Source organism: Pinus tabuliformis, chromosome 7 (genome assembly GCF_031772625.1).
Source record: "Pinus tabuliformis cultivar Carrire ecotype Pingquan chromosome 7, CPIR1, whole genome shotgun sequence".
Taxonomy (NCBI): domain Eukaryota; kingdom Viridiplantae; phylum Streptophyta; class Pinopsida; order Pinales; family Pinaceae; genus Pinus; species Pinus tabuliformis.
The window spans coordinates 906,577,125-906,600,873 of NC_142293.1; positions in this window are offsets into that span (position 1 = coordinate 906,577,125).

Genomic DNA, 23,749 nt, shown 5'->3' on the forward strand with positions numbered 1-23,749 from the left:
TGCATCTTACAAGAAGATAAACAAAAAATGAATGATATTAGTGAATAAATATGGACAAAATAAAACATTGAATTAGATGGAAACAATGCATGAAACAAAACTAAACTTAAAACTTAAAACAATAAAAATGAAGAAAAACAAATCAACAAAGCAATGGGAAAATGACCCTTTTTGTTGATTGTTGGTAATGGAAGAGTTACACATAGACTTTAAAGGAATTTGAAGAGAGTTTTTTTTAGCAATGGTGTTCAATAGCTCTCAGCAAGGATTTCCCCTTCTCAATCTATTTTTTCAAGCTATTGGTCTCTCAAAAAAGCAAAGAAGAAGCTCTCTCAATGGTGGAATCCACTTAGCATTGGAATGTATGATTGTTTGGAGCAATTTTGGCAGCATAACGATGCACAAATTTGTCTTCTTTTTGGATCTCCATCCTCTTGCATTTATAGAAATTTTGAAACATGCTCTCCCTCCTTTGGCTCATTAATGAGGTAGTTTGGCTCATAAATGGAATGGGAGCTATCATCCTCCTTCAATTAAGGCATCTTGGACCTCAAGGCTCAAATGGTTAGCCCTGCCATGTCAGGGAATGTTGTTTACTTCATGCAATGCGGCTCCCAAGGTGTTGACTTTTCTTTCTATGACCCTCATAAATATCGAAGACAAAATTGTGATGGTGTGTCAAACTATCCTTGGAGGACCCATGAGGGTTGATTTTTTAAATAAACTTTAGGAAAAAAATTTAATTTTTTCCTTTCATAATGTTTTTAGCTGGAAATTTGCCATTTGTAAACCTTGCTTACTGACTCTGAGTTCCTTATGTTGTGTACAAATGGATGTATTAATATTTCATAACAACACTTGCCCCTAGATGTATGAGGTTAGGAGTGAACCTATGGCCAAAATACATCATGTTGTGTTGTTACTGATGATGAGTCCTACCAACTTCTTGAGAGAGAGAAACTTGTTGTAGAGATGATTAGGGGAAATTTTTTTACTAAGAACCTAAATAAAAGCATGCTCAAAAGAAATGTTTATACAAAAATGTCTATACAAGGCAGGCATGTCCCATGCTTGATATGATGACTCTAACTAAGATATTACAAATACACAGGAAAACCCTCTCAAATCAACATTGAAGTGGCTAATGTGTTGTCAGATGAAGAAGATAACTTCCCTTGCCCTCAAGGGAATCTCTGTCAAATAGGATGACTTGGGTTTTCCCATTCATCATATATAAATCCCTGCGAAAGGAGGTGTGATCTGGACATATGGGTCTTCAAATTAATGAGATAACTGCAACAGTCGCAAATTATGATACACCACTAATTTGAAAAATTGTGTTGGTGTCAAACATCAGGGGGATTGGTGCAATTAGTGGGAAATGAGGTTTCCCAATGTTTCAATTGAGGTTGTCCCAAAAAACGAGGGTACAACCAAGGTATCACTTTGATTATGGAAGGTGAGTGTTGAAGTTAACAAAAAAGAAGCACTAACTGTCTGGAAAATGGTTCCAAGAAATCCATATGAATCTGAGGTAGGTATTGTAACAAGATGGTTCAAAGGCATTGTAACAAAGGTTGACAATATAGGAAGGGCACTACAAACTGCCCCAAGTGTTGGAGCTATAATGCAAGTTGAATAGTTAAAACACCGTCTATGAGGGATAGGCCCCTGGATTTGGGAGGACATCCAGGGGAGGTATATATACATGTTTTTATTATCACGGTGGATGAGTGAACAAATGGTGATCAATGGCATGGATTGAGGTGAGAAGAAATCAAGCTCCAACTAAGGGTGACTAGGGCTACCATCGGGTAAGTGACACAAAAAGATGAGTGATAACCCTTTTCCAAAAGAATATTTGTGCACTTGCCAAAAAAATTTTAAAAGTGGCTTTTGATGTACAAATTATGAATATGGGTGCCCCAAGAGTATGATGCCCTTATTAATGATGCACATGGGTATCTATAAAGGGTGGGGGCCCATTGGATGGTCTTGGTGTGGGGTAATTGAAATGGATGTGTTAACACAGATAATCTAATGCAATGTGGGGGGATGGTAGGCCAAGTGTAGAATGTGGTAGTGCATTCATGGTAATTTGAAAACAATGGTTGGCCGAGAAAAGGTGGTAAGCAATCAGATGGAGGAAAAAGATGAGGCTTAGCTTCAACATGATGTGAATGAATGACTCTTGGGGCAGAGAAAGTGGTTGTGGATACCAAGTGCAATGAGAACTACTTAATGGGGTAATCCATGAAGGTGAAATCTATATCAACCAATTTGAACAATTAATAGGTGCAAGTGGAGGGTGAAGGTACACATGGACGAGATGGTGGACCTTATGGTTAACTTAGGAGAATGATGTCAAGATATGCAATTTTTTAGATTAAACCTATCATGTTAGTGGAGAATGATACCTTAATTGTAGATTGGTGCATGAGAGGCCCCAATTTTGTGTGGAAGCTGAAAGTGATCTACAACTTTGAAACTAAACCCCCAAGTGAAAGCATCTTCTTAAAATAACATATATTGTGAATACTGAAGAAATTGTAACCAAAAAGATAGGGAGGCACACATGATGTGTACTTTGAGTGTGAAATAGGCCCAAAATGAAAAAAAATTATGAACTGAAAGGAGTGTTCCATGATGAAGATGAGAGGGTATTAATCCTAACGCCATTGAAAATTTGTAAAATGGAGCTTGTGGCTCCCATACAGGCGTTCATAGGAATGGAAAAAATGGCATATATAAGGGTAGTGGGGCCCACATTGTCACCCCACTTGTACTTTGCTAATGTGGTGATTGGAGCAGATCCCAAAGTGTGTACCTAATTTTTTGACCTGTAAACTACCATGGATATTCCATTGGACAATTTGTCACAATAGATATGATAATATGATATTTAAAATATAAAATTCTACACTATTACAATTTTCTTATAATTCTAAATTTGTAGATTTTACTGTAAATAATGCATGCATGCACATAAAACTTATGCACAAAATAGAGACCGATAAAATAAAATCTCACACACACATTAGATATAATATTCGCTCGGGGAAACCCTTTCGAGAGAAAAACACAGTTGGAAGGTGAGGTCACCCGCTCTCTTCTCTGTTTGGAAATATGGCTACAAGTACAAAGAAGTATGGCCTGTGGCTCGCATGCTGCCACAGTGCACAAATATCTGTGTGTGCTCTACCATCTATCACTGTTGGCTATTTTTTCTTAACTATGAAACAAATGAGCTCGAAAAAATGGAATCCCTTTCCCTCCTAGTGGCTTGTTTATAACACAACCCGATAACCTACTAGTGGTTAGGTTTGACTACCTCAACTCTTAACTAAAGTTACAATATAGACTCTTATAGAGTATTTTACATCATAATCACGTGGCTAGCCCTTTTTCCATGAACAATTAGTGTTCACGTGGCATTCTCTCGAACCATTATGGTGAAAACAGGAAGATCAACTTCTAAATGACATAATATTCACATTATAATAGTTAATAAATCAATAATTTAACATATTAACAGTGTGTCAATCTCATCAAGAGCCTTATCCTCGAAGCAACATTTGAAAATAATATCATGATGTATCAAGTCAATTGAGGTCACGCTGACTGACCGACATTACATTAGGTAAGAAATGAATTTATTTTTTAAGAATCAAACCATCCATGTGAAAATAGATTCGGTGGAGTCACAAAACCTGAAATAGACTTAATCAACAATGTGTTAAGTTGATCGTGTCCCAGAAATATATGGTTACCTACAAGTAAAACAAATATGGTGTAAAACGTAAAGAATAAACCTTATAATATATACAACTAACTTTATGTTCTCGTTCTTATAATAACTCTTCAATTTTAGTATATTTTTAATAAAATAATGGGATCTTATATTTTATTATGTTTCTTTTATTATTATATTATGGGATTTTTATTCTGTTTATTTTAGTGAGATTTTATTTTGGTGTAGTTTCTCAACGATTAATACGATGAAAAGGGAGGGTAAACAAGTTCAAGTCGAAGATTACAAAAGGCCTAAGGCTTAACATCAAGTCAATAATGGCTTAGAATGGAGTGAAATATATAAATATTTAGAAAAGGGAAATTATCGAGATGAGGATAAGGAATATTTTGATAATACCAAGGGTCTGGAGCAATCAAGCTTGCACATGATTGTTGGTCGACTAGCCATTCTTCCTTATTGTGACATGGTAGGGTGGATTATTTCTCATTCTAAAGTCTAATATTGTACAGTTGTTCATTTTTCTTGGCATATGGTAGGTTCGTTCAGTCATAAGGATATTTTCAATATGTAAAAGTTAAAGCACTCAGAAGAAAATACAGATAAGGAATTTTTCAATAAGTTTGAAGTAAAGGAAGTAGTTGAAGTGGAAACTATCATGGTTTAATTAGTAAGAGATTGGTGTATTAATCTTGATTATTTCAAGGTCAAATATGATAAATTATATATCGTTTAGAAATTGAAAATACTTTCTCTATTTTTAGCCATCATCTTGTGTCAACTGTATTGGAAATTCAATAGCTATAAATTTAGTTTAGAATGGGTTCTTCTTATCCACCGAGTCATAAAAAAAGAACCAAATTCAACCAAGTCAATATTTTATCTGATAATTTTCAAAGAGAAGTTAAAAAGTAGTAGGAGGTGTGTGTAAAATTTGGTAGCACAAGGGTACCAAATTCTTTTATCTTACACCTTGTTGCATCCTACAAGAAGATAAATAAACAATGAATGATATTAGTGATTATATATGGACCAAACAAAACATTGAGTTAGATGGAAACGATGCATTAAACAAAACTAAACTAAAAACTTAAAGAATAAAAATGAAGAAAAACAAATCAACAAAGCAATGGGAAAATGACCCTCTTTGTTGATTGCTGGTAATAGAAGATTTACACATAGACTTTAAAGTAATTTGAAGAGAGTTTCTTTAGCAATGGTGTTCAATAGCTCTCAGCAAGGATTTCCCCTTCTCAACCTATTTTGCTAGCTATTGGTCTCTCAAAAAAGCAAATAAGAAGCTCTCTCATTGGTGGAATCCACTTAGCATTGGGATGTATGATTGTTTGGAGCAATTTTGGTGCCATAACAATGCACAAATTTGTCTTATTTTTTACTCCCCATCCTCTTGCATTTATAGAAATTTTGAAACACTCTCTCCCTCCTTTGGCTCATTAATGAGGTAGTTTGGCTCATAAATGAAATGGGAGCTACCATCCTCCTTCAATTAAGGAATCTTGGACCTCAAGGCTCGAATGGCCAGCCTTGCCATGTCAGGGAATGTTGTTTACTTCATGCAATGCGGCTCCCAATTTTTTGACCTTTCTTTCTACGACCCTCACAAATATCGAAGACAAAACCGTGATGGTGTGTCAAACAATCTTTGGAGCACCCACGAGGGTTGATTTTTTAAATAAACTTTAGAAAACAATTTTAATTTTTTCCTTTCATAATGTTTTTAGCTGGAAATTTTCTATTTTTACACGTTGCTTATTGGCTCTGAGTTCCTTATGTTGTGTACATATGGATGTATCAATATTTCGTAACAACAATTGCCCCCCTGATGTATGAGGTTAGGAGCGAACTTATGGACAAAATACGTCATGTTTTGTTGTTCTTGATGATGAGTCCTACCAACTTCTTGAGAGAGAGAAACTTGTTGTAGAGATGATTAGGGAAAAAAAAATTCTAAGAACCTAAAGAAAACCATGCTCGAAAGAAATGTATATACAAAACTGTCTATACAAGGTAGACATGTCCCATGCTCGATATGATGACTCTAACTAAGATATTACAAATACACAGGAAAACCCTCTCAAATCAACATTGAAGTGGCTAATGTGTTGTCATTTGAAGAAGATAACTTCCCTTTCCCTAAAGGGAATATTTGTCAAATAGGATAACTTGGGTGTTCCCATTCATCATATACAAGGCTCTGCTAAGGGAGGTTCGATCTAGACATATGGGTCTTCAAATTAATGAGAGAACTACAAGAGTCGTAAAGTATGATACACCACTAATGTGAAAAATTGTGTTGGTGTCAAACATCAGGGGGATTGGTGCAATTAGTGGAAATGAGGTTTCCCAATGTTTCACCTGAGGTTGTCCCAAAAAACAGGGGTGCAACCAAGGTATCACTTTGATTATGGAAGGTGAGTGTTGAAGTCAACAGAATAAAAGCACTAACTGTCTGGAAAATGGTTCCAATAAATCCATATGAAGCTGAGGTAGGTATTATAACAAGATGGTTCAAAGGCATTGTAATAAAGGTTGACAATATAGGAAGGAAACTACAAACTACCTAAGTGTTGGAGCTATAATGCAAGTTACATAGGCAAAACATCGACTATGAGGGATAAGCCCCTGGGTTTGGGAGGACATCCAGGGGAGGTATATATACATGTTTTTATTATCATGGTGGATGAGTGAACAAATGGTGATCAATGACATGGATATGAGGTGAGTAGAAAACAAGCTCCAACTAAGGGCGACTAGAGCTACCATCGGGCAAGTGACACAAAAAGATGAGTGATAACCCTTTTCCAAAAGAATATTTGTGCACTTGTCAAAAGAATTTTAAAAGTGGTTTTGAATGTACAAATTATGAAGATGGGTGCCCCAAGAGTATTATGCCCTTATTAATGATGCACATGGGTATCTATAAAGGATGGGGGCCCCATTGGATGGTCATGGTGTGTGGTAATTGAAATGGATGTGTTAACATAGATAATATAATGCAATGTGGGGGGATGGTAGGCCAAGTGTAGAATGTCGTAGTGCATTCATGGTAATTTGAAAACAATGGTGGCCTGAGAGAAGGTGGTAAGAAATAAGATGAAGGAGAAAGGTGAGGCTTAGCTTCAACATGATGTGAATGAATGACTGTCGGGGCAGAGAAAGTGGTTGTGGATACCAATAGTGCAACGAGAACTACTTAATAGGGTAACCCATTAAGGTGAAATCTCTATCGACCAATTTGAACAATTATTAGGTGCAAGTGGAGGGTAAAGATACACATGGATGAGATGGTGGACCTTATGGTTAACTTACGAGAATGATGTCAAGACATGAGATTTTTTAGATTAAACCTATCATGTCAGTGGAGAATGATATCTTAACTGTAGATTGGTGCATGAGAGGCCCAAATTTTGTGTGGAATTTGAAAGTGATCTAAAACTTTGAAACTAAACCCCCAAGGGAAATCATCTTATTAAAATAACATATATTGTGAATACTGAAGAAATTGTAACCAAAAAGATAGGGAGGCACACTTGATGTGTACTTTGAGTGTGTAACAGGCCCAAAATGAAAAAAATTTATGAACTAAAAGGAGTGTTCCATGATGAAGATGAGAGGGTATTGATCCGAACTCCATTGACAATTTGTAAAATGGAGCTCATGGGCTCCCATACGGGCGTTCATAAGAATGGAAAAAATGGCATATATAAGGGAAGTGAGGCCCACATTATCACCTCATTTGTACTTTGCTAATGTGGTGATTGGAGTAGATCCCAGAGTTTGTACCTAATTTTGTGATCTATAAACTTTGTGTATATTCCATTGAACAATTGTCATAATAGATATGATAATATTATATTTAAAATATGAAATTCTACACTATTATAATTTTCTTATATTTCTAGATTTGTATATTTTACTGTAAATAATGCATGCATGGACAAAAAACTTATGAAAAAAATAGAGACCGATAAAATAAAATCTCACACACACATTAGATATAATATTCACTTTGGGAAACCCTTTCGGGAGAAAAAAACCCAGCTGGAAGGTGAGGTTGCTTCGCTCTCTTCTCTATTTGGAAATATGGCTACAAGTACAAAGAAGTATGGCCTATGGCCTGCGGGCTGCCACAGTGCACAAATATCTGTGTGTGCTCTACCACCTATCCCTGTTGGCTATTTTTTCTTAACTATGGAATAAATGAGCTCAAAAAAATGGAATCCCTTTCCCTCCTAGTGGCATGTTTATACCACAACCTAATAACCTACTAGTGGTTAGGTTTGACTACCTTAACTCTTAACCAAAGTTACAATATAGACTCTTCTAGAGTATATTACATCATAATCACGTGGCTAGCCCCTTTTCCATGAAAAATTGGTGTTCACCTGGCATTCTCTCGAACCATGGTGGTGAAAACAGGAAGGTCAACTTTTAAGTGGCATAACTTTCACATTATGGACTATGATTAATGCACTTCTCACACCATTGGAAAGGTCTTTGTGTGTAAAACAACATGAAAAGGCATGGTTCTACAATGGGAAAAATTTCCCCCAAAAAAACATTGTTTGATGCACCAAAATCCTCTCAGAATGTTTCAAGCTTTGTTTTTCCAAACTAGGTCTCGATGGTAAAAATGGTCCCATGAGCTTATTCCTCCATGTTTTCCACTCTGAAAGCATTGAGATGGATGAAAAACAATATAATGATCCAACTGCAATCACACCTCCCCATTTTGGGAGGCTTTTGCTCCCCAAAAGCTTCTACTAAATGAGGTGAGGAAATTTTTTCCTCCACATTCCCTTTGGCGTACCATTTAGATTTTCCTGGAAGTTGTTCATTCAACCAAATCTGCCAAAGGCCATGATGCCCCTGTCTTATAGTTTTGGACCTCTTCTAAAAAATTGTATCTTTTGTCAATTTTACCTTAGCATCTAGCGCTAAATCCTCCACAAAAGGTAGGACATGTTCCTTTTCCTAATCTAGCATGGAAGCCTCATAGAGTTTCAAATTCTCTACATTCACAGCTAAGTAAATCCACATATATGGTGGTAAAATGAGTCAATAGGAATTATCACCCACCTTTTATAGTATGTCAAAGGGACCATATCTCAAAGCCTCGATTTTCTTACCAAGCCCCTGCGGCCTCTCCTTGTTCAATTGTAACCATACTTTGTGTCCCAACTTGAAACTTTTATCTATTCTATGTTGATCATGTCTAGCCTTAGATATCTCTTGTGACTTCTGCAATGTCTCTTGCACCTTCAATTGGATCTTCCTGATCTTATATATAAATTTTGAAGCCCTTAAGGAATCTCATGTAGGATCTTCCCTCATTCCTCCTTGCTACCCATATGCAATGTCCAAAGGTGAAGGTGGAAAATATCCAAAATAGATTTCAAATGGGGAATTTCATGTATAAGTATGGATTTATCTGTTGTAGAAAGGTTATATATATACAAGATTTCCATCCCAGGTGTTTGGATGCTTTTGGTTATATCCCCTCACAAGTTGCACCATTAACTACTTATGTTTTCCCATCTATCTATGGATGAAATTTTGTAGATATTTTCAACTTCATGTCCATATTCTCCATGATGTAGTCCAAAATGCACTAATAAATTTTGTATCCTTGTCTAAAACGATGCTCCTTAGTATCCCAAAGTGAACCCATACCTATCCAAGAACAAGTTTGATGCTTCTTTCCCACTGATGGTCTTTTTACAAGGCATCAAAACACACATCTTGTTGAACCTATCAACTACCATAAACATGCAGTCATGTCCATTCGTGAATGTTGGTAAACCTTCCACAAATTCCATGGAAATTCTTTCCCAAGGACAGGTAGGTACAGGTAAGGGACAATATAGACCTTGATTCTTGTTTCTAGGTTTGTTAGTAAAACAAAGCATGCATTGAACCTAATTACCTGATCTTACAACATGGGCCAATACATATACCTCTGCAAGTTGGCCACAATATTCCCTACACCAAATTTCCCTGCAACCTTAGAGGTGTGAGCCTCTCTAATAAGCTCTAATCGTTCACCTTTACAAAAACATAGCTTATCCAACCTATAGAGTAACCCATCCTGGAGATGCTAGTCAACAATGTTGTCACCATCGTGCACATGATTCTAACTCTGCAAATATTGATACACCTCCTTGAAGTGTTCTTCCTCTAAATATGACTCTTTGTATGCATCATGGGTACATGGCTCAATGTGCATAAAATTGCCAAAATCTACGATTTTTTATGTGGGTGGCCTTGAAAGCATGTTAGCCAACCTGCTTATGATGCCCTTCTTATACTTTATCACCAAATGAAACTGCTATAAAAATCCCTTCCACTTATAATTCTTGGTTTTTTGTAGCTTACTCTAGGCCTATAAGTACTATAATGATTGGTGATCTATGTGATTTACTATCTCCTTTCCCATCATATAGTGCATTCCACTTCTTCATAACTTGTACCAGGGAATAAAACTCCTTATTGTAGGTAGGGTAGTTAAGAACTGCCCCCTGAAATACTTCAAAATGGTAGCATACGAGCTTTGCTCCTTGCATTAAACAAACTCCTATAGTATACCCACTTGAATTTGTCTCCACTTCAAAGGGAAGCTACAAGTTTGGTAATTCTATAACTAATCCTTGAATGATATTCTTCTTTAGCTCCATGAAAGCCCTCTACTAACTTTTTCTCCACTTGAAACTCTTGCCACTTGTTGTTATGGTGTTGAGCGGTGTTTCTATCACCGAAAATGAGGCTATGAACTTCCTCAAGTACCGTGCTACCCCAATGAAACTTTTGACCTCAGAAACATTAGTAGGAACTAACCATTTCTTGATAGCCTCCATCTTGGTAGGATCTATCTTCAACTCTCCTCCACTGATCACATACCTTAGATACACCAAATACTAATGTGCAAACTCAAACTTCTTTATATTTGCAAGAAATTATTGCTTCTTTGATGTTTCTAGCACTTTCGTCAAATGTGAGATTTGCTCGTTCCAAGTAGTACTGTATACCAGTATGTCATCCAAATAGAAAATAACAAATGAATCTATAAAAGGGCGCAATACATCATATATCATTCTCATAAATGTAGTCGATGCATTACATAGGCCAAATGGAATGACTAACCACTCATATAAACCTTTCCCACATGGTGATGTACTTGGTCAAATGACACCTTCTTCCAGTAGTTGCTGCAATTATTTCCTCAACTTGCTTTTATAGTGGATTCCTTGTACAACCCAATGTTTGGCAATGGGAGTCTGAAAAATGTTGGATCTCTTGCTCCACTTCCCTCTTTGGCAGTAGTCATTTAGGCTCTTGAAACACATCCTTGTATGCCTGTAATAACTGTTGTAGTTGTTATTTATGTTTCTAAATATACCCGTCTAGGGATGTCTAGCCTCTTATTGACTCATCTACAGACAATTTTTCTCTTAAAAACAATAAACCATACATCTTATGTTATGAAACCAGCTCACAAAATATAAGAATAGATAGATAAACGACTTCAAAATAAGCCTCTTCAAGGGGGCAACCTCCTTTATATTACACAAATGAACAATTCTTGGATGATTCAAATGACAAAACCTCCTTTATATATATAGGAGTCTAAGGGGTTACAATATAATCATAGTTGACATAATAATAATAATGTAAGGGCACAAAAATAATAATAGTGGTCTTCTATGAGGGACAATAATAACAATATGGGGACTACATGGACACAACAATAACAATGAGAGGGTTGCACTAATAAAAATAAGGGTTAACACTAGTAGTAAAGGGACCTAACATGCCCCTCTCCTCCAAAAAAGTGTTGTCCTCAATGCTTGAGTAGTTCTGGATGCTTTTGTATAAAATTATCATCCTCGCATGTGGAATCTTCGGCAGGTAAGTTCTTCCACTTAATGAGATGCTCTCGAATTGATTGATTTCATATCTGGAAGGTTCTTGATTTTGTGATTGCTTCAGATTCCAATATGATTTTTCCTTCCTTGTTAATCTTTGGCAATATTGTTTGAACTGGGAGCTTGTCACCTATAACCTTCTTTAAGTATGAAACATGGAGAATTGGGTGCACTGTTGAAGATGCGAGAAGCTCCAATTTGTATTCCATAGTGCCAAACTTCTGCAACACCTTGTAAGGACCATAGTACTTTGGTGATAATTTCTTATCCTTCGTAGCTTACTTAAGGGACATTTGTTTCTATGGTTGTAGCCGTAAAAATACCCAGTTTCCTACATCAAAATGTATTTTGCTGCGATGTTGATCTACCTTCTATTTCATTCAATTTTGCACCAAAGTGAGGTTATCCTTTAAGAGCTTGAGAACTTGTTGTTGATGCTCGATGTATTATTCCACTCCTTGAACCTTAGAATGATTTTTCAATACTTTTTGGAGATCTGTAGAATTAAATGATTTTGTTGTTTGAACCTCTAGTGAACATAATTGTGCAATTACACCCCATTGTTCTTTCTTTAGAATCTTTGTCATGTTGTTAGAGATGATTATATTTCCTAGTTTCCCTGTGATACCCCTTAATTAAACTTCCTTTCCTTCCCAAAAACATTCAAGAAAAGTTCTTGAAAATTAAAAGTGATTGTACCCAAAGTTTGTAACCATTGGACTCCTAGTACAACATCAGCACCACCCATTGGAGTTGAAAGCATTGGAATATTCAATACATATTCTCCCATGGATATCTTGATATTACGACACTTTCCAGAGAAATTTATGGTTCCTCCATTTGTAACCATCACTTGAAACTCTGGTGTTGGATATAGGAAGGAATTTAATTCCTTGGCTATCTTACAATGAATAAAATTATGGGTACTACCCGAATCAATCAACACTATTACCTTTTTCTTCTTGATATGTCATTCTATCTTGAGAGTTTGAGGAATGGTAATTCTTGTCAATGCATTACAAGATATGGTCAGATTCATTTCTTCTTTCTTTGGGGTTGGTTCCTTGTATATATCCTCTTCTTTTGACGTTTCTTGTTCCTTTTCTTCCTCCTCTTCCCAATCTGTGTAAACTAATTTCTTCTCAACACACTTATGACCTTTAGTGTATTTTCTATCACAACTGTAACATATCCCTTTTTCTTTGTTTTCTTCCAATTGTTGTGGTCTCAACCTTGTAGGTTGTGGAAGGCTAGGAGCAACAACACTTCCATACTTATAGTTGTGAGTGGTAGGATTCCTTGTTGCCATAATTTTTCTTTCAATTTTTCTCGCCAACCTGAATGTCTTCTCCAATGAATCAGGTTCCCAAAGATTAACCTCATATTGGATGTTATCTTTTATAATTCCTATGAAGACATTAATCCTATGATCCTCTGGAATATCATTTACCCTTATATTCAATTTTTGGAAGTCCTTAATGGGCTCCACCATTGAACCCTTTTGTTTGAGATTTATCAATTGGATAAAGAAATTGTTTCTTTTTGTATCCTCATAATGTGCTATCATTTCCTCCATAAAAATTTACCAAGTGACAATTTGTTTACAAGAAAAAAGCCATCGATACCATACAAACTGCTTGGGTTCCAAATATAAAGTTGCAATGCATACCTTTTGTGTGTTTTGCACATTATGGAGATTGAAATATTGCTCCATTTGTAGTATCCATGTTATGGGATCCTTGCCATCAAACGTCCTCATATCGATCTTTGGAACGTGGTGGGTCTTCAATCCAATGTTAGATTCTATGAAATCACGATTGACATTTCTTTTGTTCTCATCATGAGTTTCCTTTACTACCCTTTTGCCATTACTAAGCATTTATTGTAGCAACTTTGTCAAATGTATCTTCAAATATTCCAGGCTGCCTTTAAGTTTTGCTTTTATACCATCCATCTTAGCTTCCATTTCATTCTTTAAACCATCCTTCTTAGCTTCAGTTACTTTTTGTGAGAGCGAAATGTATTGCACTTGGTCTCAAATTTTGATATATCATGTTGCATTTCTTCCTTTTCTTCATGTGTCATAGTAGAGATTATGGGTTGCTTACTAGGTGTTTCCATTTTATTTCTTCGATTCATAAATTAATGATAATTATGCTTCACAATGCCCTTTGAATCACTTCAAACTACTTTCTCAAACAAAACTTATGCAAATTTTAAAAAACACTACACACATGTTTTTTCGCTTTGTATGAGATCAATATTGAATCTGATGTATCTCTGTAATTTCAAATCTCCAAGATTTGAAATTACGTTCTGTGGTAACCCTCTAAGTCCTCTTTCTAACCCCATAGGTGTGATCGAAATTGGATTCTTCAAGAAAGAGTTATGTCCAATCTCCCACAATGACCTAATTATAGAATAGTTGAGTAGAGCGAAATTGTAAGAAGTGTCATGTGTCACAGTTTCGACCTTCGGCCATGAAAACGATACCCAAAAAATTAAATTCCATCCTATTTCTATCAATTCTCACAAAAATTTGAATATGATGATCAGAGAGAATGTTATGACAATTTTCCCATGGTCACATGTTTGCGATCAAATTCGAGACCTTGCACAAACCCTAACTTCCGTGGATCCTATCTCCGAAAATATAGTGAACCAAGATCTGAAATTTATATAAAAGGTTCAGCACGATTTCTTCTCAAATGGGTTTTAATTTCAACTTCAGAATTTCCATTGAAACAAATTTATCGTGAAAATTCCATGATGGCATGTTTGTGATGGAATTCTAGAGCCTGCAAAAACCCTAACTTCCTCAGCTCATATCTCTGAAAATATAGCAAGACAAGGTTTTAAATTCGGAGAAGAGGTTCATAAATATTTAAGCTCAAATAAATCTTAATTTCAGATTTTGAAACTTTGTAGAAAACAAAGTATAGGGAAAAATCCACGATGACCTGTTTGAAGCAGCAAAACCCTAGAATCCAAAGCTCTGATACCAAATGTTATGAAACTAGCTCAGAAAATGGAAGAAGAGATAGATCAACGACTTCAAAATAAGTCTATTCGATGGGAATCCTCCTTTACATTACACAAATGAATAATTCTTGGATGATTCAAATGACAAAACCTCCTTTCTATATATAGGAGTCTAAGGGGTCACAATATAATCAGTGTTGACATAACAATAGTAATGTAAGAGCACAACAATAATAATAGTGGGCTTCTATGGGGCACAATAATAACAATATGGGGAGTACATAGACATAACAATAAAAATAAGGGGGTTGCACTAATAACAAAAAGGGTTAACACTAGTAGTATAGGGACCTAGCATCTTGTTGGAACTCATCAATTTCTAGGATTAGTTAGCACTTACCAATGAAATTTTTGACTTGCATTTGTGCATGTTGATGATGAGTGATTTCAATAATTGACAAGCTGGTATAGATTGCCTCTCTCCATGAATATTACATGTCACATGTTCATGTAGGGATTCCCAAATAGGAATCCACATACATCAAGGGGAACCACATCTAGTTCTATTTCACCAATAAAATCAACATTGATAACAAATCTAATTTTGCAGTGTTTTGTTACCTTTAGCTCTGCATCCTTATTTACCCATCCTAGTGGATATGGGTTTGGATGATCATGAACTTCTAACCCCAACTTCTTGACTAGTTCTACTTCAATGATATTTTCCTATGATCTTGAGTCAAACAAAGCATTTTGGTCATTTCTTTCTCTTCATGTTGCTGAAGGCTACTTGGATTCACCTCCTTCTACACTTACATACATATGATCTTATCTTCCATGTTTGAGCTTCTTTTAACTTGGTTTCTCAAAATTTATGTGGCAATGAGATTCTTCTTCTTATTGTATTTCTTCTTGTTCTTCAGGTTTAGCTTTCGATGCAACTTCCAACACTTCTCCTCTGTATGACCATGAATGTTGTAGTGGTTGTTGGGATCTTTGCACTAGTGTGTTATGGTTTTCATCTTTTTATCTTTCCCTCCTTTTTTCTTATTCTTCCCCTCTTTATAAGTGTCTTGTTGCTCCTTCTGCTTTAATCCACATGGTTGCATTCTCTACAAGCCTATGTTCTTCAGGTATTGTGCCTATACACAAGCCTCATCCATCGATTTGGGCTTGAACAAGATCACCTGCTCATGTAGATGGCAGTGCAGACTCGCTAAATAGTTGAGGAGTACATCTAGGTTCTTTGGGGAGAAAACCAACATTATAGTCATCTTTCTGAACTTTGTGATATACTCTTGCAGGATTTGCCCCAACGTTTTCCTAAAGTAGTGCCACCAAATCCACTAGCCATGTACATAGATGACATGGTGAAACTATGACTTAATTAGGCTTTTTAAGTCTTCCCACTTATTCAATGGAGTCTCCCCCTCCAACCTAAGGGTTTCCGTGTGTCCCTCCCACTAAGTTAGGGCATGGCCCTCTAATTTTTGTCATGCAAATGAGATCTTCGATCCTTCCTCAATTTGATGGATGCTGAAATACACTTCCAGTTGCTACAACCAATGATTTTAGCTTCAGAGCATTGATCTCAATGTGGTACATCTTGATATCAACTTTTGCTTCCATTTTAAATAAGGATTGTGATCGATTCACGACACTTGAACGGGGTCGATCTTTTCTGGGTTCTTTCTTTAACTAGTTCTCCTTTTCTTCTCTATATCTTGTTTCCCCATTCTAATTTTTCCTCTGCATTTGAACCCCAATATTCACCAAATATCCCAATATTATTGCTCAAGGCTTCCATGAGGAGGTTTACATTGATATTTATATATGTGACTTGTTTTTCCAGTCATGAAAACCTCACCTCTATAGCATCTGGTGCTAAATCCTCCATATAAGGTAGGACATGTTACTCTTCCTAATCTAACATGGAAGGCTCATAGGGTTCAGATTCTCTACATTCAAAACTAAGAAAATGCACATATATGGTGGTAAAATGAGTTGATAGGAATTATCACTCACCTTTTCTAATATCTAAAAGGGACCATACGTCAAAGCCTAATTTTCTTACCAAGCCCCTACAACCTCTCCTTATTCAACTGTAACCATATTATGTCTCTTACCTTGAACGATTTCTTTGTTCTGTGTTGATCATGCCTGGCATTATATTTATCTTGTGACTTCTGTAGTGTCTCTTGTACATGTAAATTGATCTGCCTTATCATCTCTATAAATTTTCTAGCCCTCAAGGCATCTCCAATAATATCTTCCCTCACTCTTTCTTACTGCCCATATGTAATGTCCAAAGGTGAAGGCAACCAGTATCCAAAACAGGTTTCAAATGGGGACTTTCTTGTAAAAGTATGAACTACTTTGTTGTAGGAATGTTATATATATACTATATTTTCATCCCAGGTCTTCAAATTCTTCTAGTTGTATATGCTCAAAAGCTACACCAAAGTCTTGTTGACTACTTATGTTTGCCCATATGTTTGTGGATGAAATGTTGTGGATATTCTCAACTTTGTGTCTATCTTCTCCCACAATGTAGTCCAGAATGCACTAAGAAATATTGTATTTATGTCTGAAATGATGCTCCTTGGTATCCCAAATTACACCCAAACCTGTCTAAAGAACAAGTTTGTTGCTTCTTTCCCAATGATGGTCTTTTTAGAGGGCATCAAAACAAATATCTTGATGAACCTGTCAACTATCATGAATAGGCAATCATGTCCCTTCATGGTTGGTGGTAAACCTCCCACAATGTCCATGGAAATGCTTTCATAATGATGAGTAGGTACAAGTAAGGGATGATATAGACCCTAATTCCTATTGTTAGGCTTGTTGTTACAATAAACCATGCATCCTCTTATGAACCTAACAACCTTCTCCTATGTCTTTGGCCAAAATACATACCTCTACAAGTTGGCCATAGTCTTCCCTACACCAAAGTTCCCTACAACCTTGGAGGTGTGAGCCTCTCTAATCAACTATAATCACTTACCTTTATGAACACATAACTTATCCATCCTATAAAGTAACCCATCCTAGAGATGATTGTCAATAGCGTTGTCGCCATTGTACACATGACTTTGACTCTACAAATATTGATACGCCTCCTTGAAGTCCTCATCCTCTGAATATGCCTCTCTGTATGCATCATGGGTAAATGGCTCCATGTGCATAAGAGTCCCCAAAGCTATGATCATTGATGTGGGTGGCCTTAAATGTATGGCATACAAATTTTTTGTTGTTGCCTTTCTTATACGTGATCACCAAATGAATCTGTTGTAAAAACCCCATCCACTTGAAATCTTTGGTTTGCTATAGCTTACTTTACGCCTATAAGTATTGTAATGGATGGTGATCTATGTGGATTAATGTCTCCTTTCCCATTATATAGAGCTTCCACTTCTTCAAATTTTATACCAGAGCATATAGCTCCTTATCGTAGGTAGGGTAGTTAAGAACTAACCTCTTAAATAATTGAGAATGGTAGAATACAATCCTTCCTCCCTGCATCAAGACAACTCCCAAAGAATACCCACTTGCATATGTCTCCACTTCAAAGGGTCATTGAAATTTTGGTAATTCCAAAACTAGTTCTTGATTGGTCATCTTCTTGAAATCCTCGAAAGTCATATGTTGACCTTTTCCCTACTATAAACTCTTGCCACTTGCTGTTATGGCATGGAGCGGTGCTGTTACCACTGAAAATGAGGCTATGAACTTCCTCAGGTACTGTGCTTCCCCAATGAAACTTATGACCTTAGAAACATTAGTAGGCACCGACCATTTCATGATGCCCTCCATCTTAGAAAGATCTATCTTCAGCTCTCCTCCAATGATCACATACCCCAGATACACCAAAGAATGTCGTGAAAAATCGAACTTCTTGAGATTTTCTAGCAGTTGGTGCTTGTTTAATGTTTCCAGCACTTGCATCAAATGTGATATGTGATCCTCCCAAGTAGCATTGTATACTAGTATGTCATCCAAATAGATAATAACAAATGAATATATAAAAGGGTGCAATACATCATTCATAAATCTCATAAACATAGTTGGCGCATTGCATAGGCCAAATGGCATGAATAACCAGTCATACAAACCTTTCCTAGTTTTGAAGGCAATCTTCTAGGTATCTTCTTCTTTGACTCAAACCTGGTGATATACAGACTTTAATTCCATCTTGGTGAAGTATTTTTCTTGTTGAAAGTGATCCAAAATATCATGTATCCTAGGTAGGGGGTATCTGTTCTTGAGCGTGATTTTTTTCAATGCTCTGTAATCTATACACATCTTCCATGTTCAGTCCTTCTTTGGCATAATGATGAAGGGTGACCCACATGGTGATGTACTCAATTGAAAATTACACCTTGTTCCAATAGCTACTTTAACTTATCCTTCACCTCACTTTCTTCTATAATAGGTTACCTGTACAACCCAATGTTTGGTAATGGGGAGTGTGGAAAAAGTTGGATCGTGTGCTTCACTTTCCTCTTAGGTGGTAGTCCTTTAGGCTCTCAGAACACACGCTTGTATGCCTATATCAACTCCTCTAGTTATTGTTTATGTTTCTTAGTACACCCCTCAAGGAATTCCTTGCATCTTACTAACTCATTTATACATTGATTTTCTCTTTAAAACTATAAAACATTCTTCTTGTTGGAACTGATCAATTTCTTAGCTTGGTTAGCACTTACAAGTGAATTTTTTGACTTGCATTTGTGCATGTTGATGATGAACGATTTTCCATCCTTGACGAGTCGGTACTTGTTTTTTCTCTACATGAATATTGTATCTCACATGTACATGTAGGAACACCCAAAAAATCCACATATATCAAGGGGAACCACATCTAGTTCTACTTCATCAGTAAAATCAACACTGACAAAAAATCTAATTTTGCACTATTTTGTTACCTTTAGCCCTACATCCTTATTTACCCATCCCAGTGGATATGGGTTTGGATGATCAAGAACTCTTCTAGCCCCAAATTCTTCACCGTCTCTGCTACAATGAGATTTTCCTGTGATCCTGAGTAAAACAAAGCATCAATCTTTGTCTTCTTGACCTGTATCTTTATATCGAAGAGTTTGGTCTTTTATTTATCTTCATGTTGCTGAAGGCTACTCAGATTCAACTCTTTCTGTGACTAATGTATAGACGATATTCTCATCCACGTCCGAGTTTCTTTGAACTTGGTTGCTCGAATATGTGGCCTTGTGATTCTTCTTCTTTTTTTCTTTCTTCTTTTTCTTTAGGTTTAGCTATGGAGGCAACTTCCAACACGTCTCCTCTATATGGCCATAAATGTGGTAGTGGTTGTTGGGATATTTGCATTGGTTTGTTGTGGATGTTGTCTTTTTATCTTTTCCTCCTTTTTGCTTCTTCTTACCCTCCTTAGAAGCATCTTATTACTCCTTATGCTTATACCCACTTAATTTTTCTCTCTTTAGGCTTATGTTCTCAAGGTACTATGCCTGTACACAAGCCTCATCCACCGATTTGGGCTTGAACAACATCACTTTCTCATGCAGATGGTAGTGTTGGGCATTGGACCCCCCCCAAGGCAAGTTTTGGGGTTTAAAGCCCAAGTTTTGACTAAGTCCATTGTAAAGACTCCGCGATTTGTGGGTACGGAGCACGAAGTTGTAATAGAATCATAGGGTTGTCCACCCTTGTTTTTGTAATGTAATGTCGGTTTGAAAGATCTACCCATGGTCTACAGACCATGGGACTGTATAAATAGAGTGAGTCTCTAAGTGTAAAGAGAGATAATGGAAGGAAGACATGAAGAAATGAATCGATGAAGCATTGAGTAAAAGTGTAAGTCATGTCTTTGGGTCGTAGAGTAGGAGAAGGCTCTGCAATTGAGTGCGCAGATGCCTAGTAGTCCGCAGCTGAGTGCATGGACCCCTGTAGCTGAGTGCACAGGGCAAGTTGAGTCTGTAACCGAGTGAAGCATTAATAAAGAGAAGTTTTGCCATATTTCTGTGTACCTTTTCTATTTTATTGCATTGAAGTGTATTGGGTATGAATTGTAAGTTTACTGCTATTTTACTGTGTGAACTTATATGAATGTGCTAAAGCAAGTAACTATAATATAAGGCATCTGTTTACGCGAATATAACTAATTGTTATAATAATATAAGTAATATCCATAGCGGAACTTGGGGAAATAGCACAGAATGCTACCCTAGCAGCACAAAAGCACCACAATCCCTAGTTAGGGCTACGTGAAGTCAGGTATAACAAGGGCGCAAAGGCCTCGCATGATAGGAGAGTGTGTAAAGCACCCTGCGTGAAGGTATTCATAGTTGGACTAAATCAACCCCTCAGACATCTCAAGGGTGCAAAAACCTAGTTCCACCATCCTCCCATACTACTTCGGGTGAGACCTCAGTCCGCGCTCCGTGGACTGTTGCCGAAAGGGCTAGTAGTACAGGGATTTGTTTGGCTAATTAACTCTAAACCTAGGACAGGCCCCAACAAGCCAACAGGTAGTGTAGACCCTGTTTTCCTCTGACATGACTCTAGGTCAGTTAGTCATGCCAGAGAATCTAAAATGTTTTTGTTTGTTTTTAAGTTTTTTGGATGACCAACATTACGAATTATTGAAAGCATGTGCTTAAGCCTTAACAGTTACTAAGTTAAATGAAAGGGTTTTTATTTGCCTAGCTATAGTTCATTGATTTAAAGTGAATGAATAGCAGAATATTAATGAAATTTAACTTGCTAAATATTCAAAAAGAATATTTGATTGCTTATAAGAAAATAATATAGGCAAACAACGTTTCTTGTAGAACAAAATATATTTAAACGAATGCAGATTTGTGTGACAATTAATTGATATAGAGGAGCTTATATTAATAGACAGTCTTATAAACTAGTCCCTAGTTATTTCTAATAACTTCATACGAGATTTAATACTGACTGATACTTAGTATGATCTTACCCATATCTCTGCATAAAGACTTAAATATATGAAGAAAAACATAATGAAATAAGCACATATGAAAAACTTACTAGGAGACAAAACTATAGAAGGAAAATTTAGAATCCTTTCATTAACCTAGAAAATCTCCAGCTTTGTTACAATTCTATTCTCAAAGCTCATCCAAGGTTTCAACCCTTAATAACTCGAAGGAGGAGTTATTTATACAAAATTTCTTCTAGATATTTTCAAAACAAAAATACCAAAATAGTACAAAACTATAGGAGTTTCAAAACTGTTAAGTGTTGGCACTATTCTTTAGGAATCTGTTAATGATGTGGTCCCCAAAAAGTGTTGCCTAGATGTCTGTCAATTGTTGATGACAATTACTCAATAACTTCACACAAGTGATCCCATCTGTCTTCACTTGGTATAGCAAGATTTACCAATTTCCTGTAAACATCATCAACCTTGGTGTATTTCTCAAAAGTGGGCTTATTTACAAAAATATGTTTAATCTCATGCTTAATAGTCAAGTCAAAATATAAACTTTCTAACATTTGTTTCCCTATAATATGACCCTTTATGCTTGCAAAGTTTTCTTTATCAGTTGCTATAGTGTAAAGCTTCTAACACTATTCTTCCAAATTGATCAACCTATCATTTGGGGCCACTAATCCTGGCAGTCCTCTTTGATTAAGTAAATTAAACTTAAAATGAAACCTTTGGACAAAAACCTTCAAGGTTTGGCACTTAGTCTCTAACTGAGTCATCACGTTCTTTTTCTACAAAACCTTCTTGATCTCCAAAATGGTTTATGTTCGGTCTAGAATCTCAATCTGCTCCAATTCAGCCCTAGTTTTTGAATTAAGAGCTTTGATCATGTCATTAGCCTCACTTGGTTTGTATTTAAGAAGTTTCTTCACTTCATCAATAGATACCTGAAATCTGTTTATAAGTTCCTCCTGCTCAAAAATGATCTGAATGGAGAGCCATACTTCAGTTACAACCTGACTAATATCTGCCAAAATGTTTTCCTTGTCTGGGCCAAGGTTTGGGCCATTAATGACTCACTCTACAACTCTTCTATTCTTATGTTCAACCTGTGCATTTTCTGCATTTCTTCAACATAAAAGGTGTCATTCTTTATCTTCTGAGCCTCCAAACTCTTAAATTTCTTATGAAGCATTTCATTTTCTTATTTCTGGTGAGTCATCTTCTGTAAGAGTTTGTTCAAATCCCCTATTGTCGATGTAGATTTTGTTGTGGCTGATGTAGATTACCTTGTTATTCTGGACATTAGAATAGGAATAGTTGTGATGGGAGCTATAACTAATTGAGTAAATTTCTCTTTTTCCTTAAGAAATTTCTCAATTTGATCCTCCATGGTCTTTATCTCTACATTCTCCTCAATGATCATCTTGAGCATTTCTTCCTTGTGTTGTTCACTTTCTTCTATCTACTTGGTCTCAGGGTTCTCTGTAGAAGGCAGTTTAAGCTGCTTTCTCAATGTTGCAATATCTGTGTTTTTATTTTTGATAATATCTTCAGGAGCTTTAACACCAATAGGGTCATATCCAATTTTAATCACTAAATAATGACTTTATCGTGCTATCCTTTTCTAAAGATGATATTTTCTCAATCTTCAATTGTGACTGCACATTTGACAGAGCAGTTTTGAGTTTTGAAAATGCCATAGCAGTATTGGTCATGGTTGAGAAAAGCATCTCATCAGACTCCCTATGCATGTCCATTTAATCAATTGGGTGTATCTGATTAGAATCAAAAGAAAATACAATCTTCTTGTAATCAGAAGAAGCCTTGTGAAAAGGCACTTGAGCCTACAGAAAATCCATTTGAATTCTTCCCCTTTCACATTCAAAAGCTATCAACAACCTGTGTTTTTAAGTGGAATTCTGCTTCCAAAACTGTGCATAAACATTTTCCTTTCAAGCTTTATTCTTTTGCTTAATTTCAAGGAAATTAGTGAAGACATTTGGCTCCTATGTTTCACTTTCTCCTGCATATTGAGTTATCTTTAACAAATTTTGTGAAGCAGAAGAAGAATATTTGATTACAGGTCCTTCTGTCCCAATGGAAACTTGTGAATCATCCAAATTGATGATTATA